The sequence below is a fragment of the Sciurus carolinensis genome, chromosome 1 (assembly GCF_902686445.1).
Source record: "Sciurus carolinensis chromosome 1, mSciCar1.2, whole genome shotgun sequence".
In the NCBI taxonomy this organism is placed as follows: Eukaryota; Metazoa; Chordata; class Mammalia; order Rodentia; family Sciuridae; genus Sciurus; species Sciurus carolinensis.
The window spans coordinates 92,285,732-92,291,828 of NC_062213.1; the positions used below are offsets into that span (position 1 = coordinate 92,285,732).

General features: G+C 41.4%; 1 pseudogene; it reads left to right on the plus strand.

Annotated features, from left to right (window-relative positions):
* The first annotated feature begins 686 nt into the window (after window positions 1-686).
* On the plus strand, window positions 687-1,200 carry LOC124987537 (gamma-aminobutyric acid receptor-associated protein-like; annotated as a pseudogene).
* Window positions 1,201-6,097: the final 4,897 nt, after the last annotated feature.

Sequence of the window (6,097 nt, forward strand, 5' to 3'; positions counted from 1 at the left end):
CAAGAGACTATCTGCTATGGTTTGAGAGTATTCCCAAAGACTAGTGTGTTAAAAGATTTTTCCTCAGTATGGCAACACTGAGAGGTGGTAGAACCTTTAAAAGGTAAGGTCATTAGGTCATTAGGTCATTAGGGGTGCTGCTCTTGGAAGTGATTAATACTGGTCTCAAATGAGCAGGAAGTGGGGAAGGAGGGGGAAAGTGCTGGGGAGTGATACTGGCCAAATTAGAATGCTATATTGTTTATTATGTGCATGTATGAATGTGTAAGAACAAATTCCATCAGTATGTACAACTATAATGCACCAAAAAAAATGTGGGAAAAATATACTTGTCTTAAGGAACTAGCTCTCACAAAATTGGGCTGTTTTAAAGCAAGTCTCTCCCACATGCTCGGAGGCTTCCGTACATGGCCGGTTTCCTTTCTGCTTCTCTGCCATGTAGATACAGACAAGCGAGGCCTCATCAGAGGACAAATGGGTAGGGCAACCTAACTTAGATTTTCAGCTCCAAAACTATAAGCTAAACAAACCTCCTTTATTTGTAAAGTATCCAACACCAACTACTCTGCTAGAGCAATACAAAATGGAATAATGTATCCTCTTAGGGGGAAAGAAAGGAGGTGGTTCCCGGCTCCCACCCACTGGGCTCCCTCAGCCCAGCTCTGTCCAGCGGGGTTCCTGGGAGGATGAAGTTCATGTACAAAGAGGAAAATCAGTTGAAGGAGCACCGCTCTGAGGGCTAGAAGAACCGAAAGAAACACCGGGACAGGGTCCTAGTGATAGCAGAAAACTCCTAAAGCTTGGATAGGAGATCTGGACAAAAAGAAATACTTGGTGCCTTCTGATCTCACAATTGGTCAGTTCTGCTGCTTGATTCAGGAGCTAATTCATCTTTGAGCTGAGGATGGCTTGTTTTTCTTTGTCAACAATGTCATTCCACCCCAAGTGCCACTACGGGTCAGCGATACCAGGAACACCATGAAGAAGACTTCTTTCTATACATTGCCTGCAGTGATGAATGTGTCTGGGGTCTGAGGCTGCTGCCCCTGAGGTGGGGTCCCATTCCACAAAGAGAGAGGTGGCATCCTTTTCTTGACCTCCACCTCCTCCTTCAGGGTCAAACACCACCTCCCTTCTTTAGGACTTGCACTTCTTAATGTTTGAGACTTTCTCTCCAGCCCCTCTTTGCAGGAGGGGTAACAGTGGACATGGCCTCTTGTACCTCTCTCCTTTCTCCCATCCACCCCCACTCCACTTTAGACTGTCAATCTCTGTCACTTCCAGTGATTGTGTTGGTACCCATTCCTTTCTAAATGCCCAGGGAAACTCAGAACCCCAACAATTCCTTCCTTTCATTAGCTTCTTTTTTTTGTGGGCGGGGGGGAGGTGGGTAGAAGGAAGGGCCTAAAATTGTGGAGGTAAGGTAGGAGGCACATCAATAAAGAGGAAACCACCAAACTGAAAAAAAAATAAAAAGATAGAAAGGAGGTGGCCCAGTGCTTCTAAAGATGAAAACATGAGTTCAATGAAAAGGAAATGTGGGAGAGGATTTCCTGGAAAGTTCTGCCTACACTGAGTAGCAGGTGAAGTCATAGGTGCAGGACTTCCTTCATAGGTGACTCATACAACATTATTTAAGAAAGCTAAGAAGTTGGGAACCACCTTCGTAGCTGATTCTTCTTTAAGAACCAGCCCCCACCCTCATTCCAGACCTACATATGACCAGATTTTTTTTAAATAGGGTACTTGAGGAAATACAACAATAATCCCCAGAGACACCAAGGACCAAGATCACTTCCCACCTGCCCAAAATGTGGCTTCCTTATCTTGGTGTCCCTCCATGTTGCCAAGGTGCTGTGTTGAGTGTATCTCCATTATTGTGCACGACTCAGTCATAGCCTTAAGGAAGACAAAAAGACAGGAGACCACAGTACAAGGTATATGCATAAGGCACTCAGCAAGTCCTCCCCCATATCCATGATTAGATCTGAACAGCCTCTCCCTGTGTGAAGGTCTCAGTCTCAGGGAATCTTCCACAGATGCCAGTGACTCAGCTCTACCACCACCACTGCCAAAATGCCTTCACCAACAGGTGTTCTGAAAAGAGTAAAAGTTTTTTTAGCTCGACTATGGTTCTTTAATCTGCTCTATCACTAACAGCAGTAAGATTATGAACAAAGTACTTGTTTCATAATCTATAAAGTAGTTAGTGGTCAAAGCACCTAAAGTGAAAAGGGGAGCAGTCAGGACCACTTTCCTAAGAAGCCACTTTGCACATTCCAGGAATGTACCCTAGTTATAGGAAGTATATACAGTCTAGGTAAAGTGGACTTCCTTGGGGTCCCTGCCTCCTCTTCATTTTCCCTTATTCTTGTTCCCTCTGTAGTCTCTTAATGGACTAAACATTCCTCTAATATTCATTTTGATCAAGAAAAAGAGGACCTGTGACCGGGTGTGGTGGCACACACCTGTAATCCCAGCCACTCAGAAGGCTCAGGCAGGAAGATTGCAAGTTCAAGGTCACTCTCAGCAACTTAATGAGACCCTGTCTGAAAATAAAAGATAAAAAGAGCTGAAGATGTGACTCAGAGGTAGAGCACCCCTGGGTTCAAACCCTGGGGGTGGGGAGGAGAAAAAGAAAAAAGAAAAGTCCTAAATATTCAATGCTTGCTTTCCTGACCTTCCACATCTCCCTGGCAAGGCTTGCTCATGACAAGCCTAATGGTGCCATTGCAGTTTGTCATGCTTTTGACATATACTCATATTTGAAATGGATCTTCATCCAGGGAAAGCTTTCAGGACACCTAGAAAGAATTCTTGGGTCTAAAAGAAAGAGAATGAAACGAATCCACATTTTTCAGAAGAAAAAAAATTTGGTTTATATAATAATTATAGAATCTCAAAAGAAAACAAAACCAGAAAATACCATTTTGAGTAGAAATGTTACTCTCTCGTTTGCTTCTCCTAATATTGTAGCTTCTTTTCCCAACTTCTTAACTTTTTAAAATAATATTGTATATGTCATGTGGAAAGATGTAAAGGAAGGTAGTCATGTAGCCCAGGGAATTCCCAACATGAGGGAGGTGGCAAGACTTAATTGCAGTGTTAAAAAGAGCTAGAAGGACCCATCATTTAGCTAGTCCACTCCTTTCACTTTTCAAGAGAAAATGAAATACACAGGGGGAAACTATTTAGTGATAAAGAATCTAAATTCCAGCTTCTGAATGCCAGAGCAGTTTTTCAGACATGAACATAAAAAGGGAAAAGGAAATATTGATAGAAATAGAAGCCAATGTACAGAATGTGATTTTGAAAAGGTAGGTGAACAAAAAATGGGTTCTGGAGTGCCTTGCTCCAGGGCACCTGTACCTACCAGAGAAGACGTGTTAGAATTAATATAGCTGGGAGGATGACAGAAACTGAGCAGGGAGCAAAAAGGGGAAGATTTTTAGTGCCCCCTAAACTGGGACTCACACTGCAGAGTCATGATCTTCCAAGAAGTGGTATGACTTCCCAATATAAAATACAATCAAATGAAAACACACAAACTAGAGATATGAGCCTCTTCCAAAGCCTCTTCTCTTTAAAGTTGGTCATCCTTACAAAAACTGTTTCTATTTCAATATCAGTTGAAGCAAACAACAATTTCACCAGAGAAGTGCCATATTCGAGTAATACTAACTCAAGTAACAGTCTTCACGTTTACCTTGTTAAAACTAGGGCTGGAAGAAAAATACATAGGCATTTCTGACATATCTTAATACCAAAAGAATTCCTCTCTATTCGGCAACTTTTTATATGGCCAGTAGCAAGCAGTCTGTGTTTGACTAGGCAACATGGATGTATTAATGAGTGACAGCAGCAGGGACGAGGGGGAGCACAAAGCTATGGGAAAAGGAGGAAAGGGAAAGCAAGGTTCAAAGGGGGCTTAGTGAAGCCACACTTCACATTCATTCACATGTCCTTTCAACAAAACTTTTTTTCAGTACTGGGGATTGAACCCAGGTAATTCTACCAGAGCCACATCCCCAGCCTTTTATTTTTCATTTTGAGACAGAATCTCACTAAGTTGCCCAGCTTGTTCTTGAACTTGTAATCCTCCTGCCCAGCCTCCAGAGTAGCTGTTTTCTGGGTATGCACCACCATGCTCAGCTTCAACAAGTATTTATTCATTTATATATCCATGGTACTGGGGATGCAACCCAGCACCCCACATGTTAAGTAAGTGTTCTATCACCGCACTCATCCCCATCCCTCAACAAATATTTATTAAGCACCAACTGCATACCACATATAAGAAACACAATAGTGAAGAGTGCATGATCCATGCCCAGGTGGAGTTTACACTAAGTGAGGCAAATGTGCCTTTAAACTTGCAAATATAATACAGTATAATTCAGCACTAAAGTATGGGCAAATAAGTGAGGAGGAGCCCCTAATCCACCCTGGAGTGTGAAGGATCAGGAAAAGTTTCCCAGAGTAAGGAGACCAGAAATGAAGGCAAATGCTCGAATGAAGGCATTATGAACAATTCTGTTTAGCTCTTCAGTTAATGTCATTTTAAATTTCATTTATGGCCAAGAAAAGAGGACAAAGGAGGTGAACAAAAATCGTGGGTCAGAAGACCAGAGACTGAAGCCGGGCACAGTGATGCACACCTGTAATCCCAGTGGCTCGGGAGGCTGAGGCAGGAGGATCACAAGTTCAAAGCCAGCCTCAGCAACTTAGCAAGGCCCTGTCTCTAAATAAAATACAAAAGAAGGGCTGGGGTTGTGACTCAGTGGTTAAGTGCCCCTGGATTCAATCACTGGTACCAATAAAAAAAAAAAAAAAAAAAAAAAAGACCAGAGACTGAGACAGGCTGAGCCAATGATAGTATTATTACAAATACATGCAGGTTTGTGAACACAGGAGGGAAAGTTTAACTCTGAGAAAGTGAGAGAGGTGAGGTTTAGGAGAAATAGTGAAGGGTGAAAGAAAAAGTGGCCAGAAACTTAAGCAGAAGATTCTGACAGAGGGATATTCATGACTAACCAGTTTCTTCAACTCAAATAGAATTGCCACTTAGAACTCATAGTTTTAATTGGCACTTTTTTTCTTCCTCAAAAACTAACCAATATCTACAAGGCTTGTTCAGTTATCCTTCTAGAAAGCCAAAAGAAGCACTTTCCTTCTTCCATATTTTCTCAAACTCAGTACATTTACAAGTTTTTTTAATCAATGAGGACTCTGGTGCTGGATGTAATGAAAGCCCTGAAGACAGCTTTGCCACACTGGACACACATAGGATATTTATCCTTAAAGGGCTTTCTCCTGAGGCTGAGTAAAGATGGTATGCTGACGGAAGCTCTTTCCAAACTCCCTGCGTGTACAGAAAATTCCCCTGGGGAATGCTTCTCAGGGACAATGACATCATGGGGGGAAAACCAACACACTCTTCCTGGAGGTGCTTCATTTTTCTTCCTAATGCTGAACTTCCTTGAGTTTGCATGCCATAAAGCACTTACTGACCTTCTTATAATGTTTCAGTATACATTCTGATGCCCTGGAAATGTGATGCTAATGAAACTTGAGTAAAAATAGAAAAAAATTACATGCCTAAATTGAACCTTATTATTATGAGAGTCCAACATTTTTCTTCTGAGAATTCAAAACAAAGGAAGAAAATCAAAATGAGGTTTGGTCAACTTTTTTATTTTTAATTTGTTCTTTTTAGATATACATGGTAGTAGAGTGTACTTTGATATATACATGGAGTTTAACTTACTCTAATTAGAATCCCATTCTTATGGTTGTATATTATGTGGAGTTTCACTATGGTGTTTTCATATGTAAACATAAGAAAGTTATGTCTGATTCATTCTACTGTCTTTCCTATTCCCATCCTCCCTTCCTTTCCTTTTTTCCCTTTGTGATCAACTTTCACTCATCCAATATCACTACACACTTTCAACTACTAATTTTCAATGACTGTATGACTATCCACTTAGTGTATGGGGGGGGTGTATACTGGGGATCTAACCCAAGGTACTTTATCACTGAGCTACAACCCCAGCTTTCCTTTAAATTTTTTGAGAAATGACTTCAGAAAGTTGCT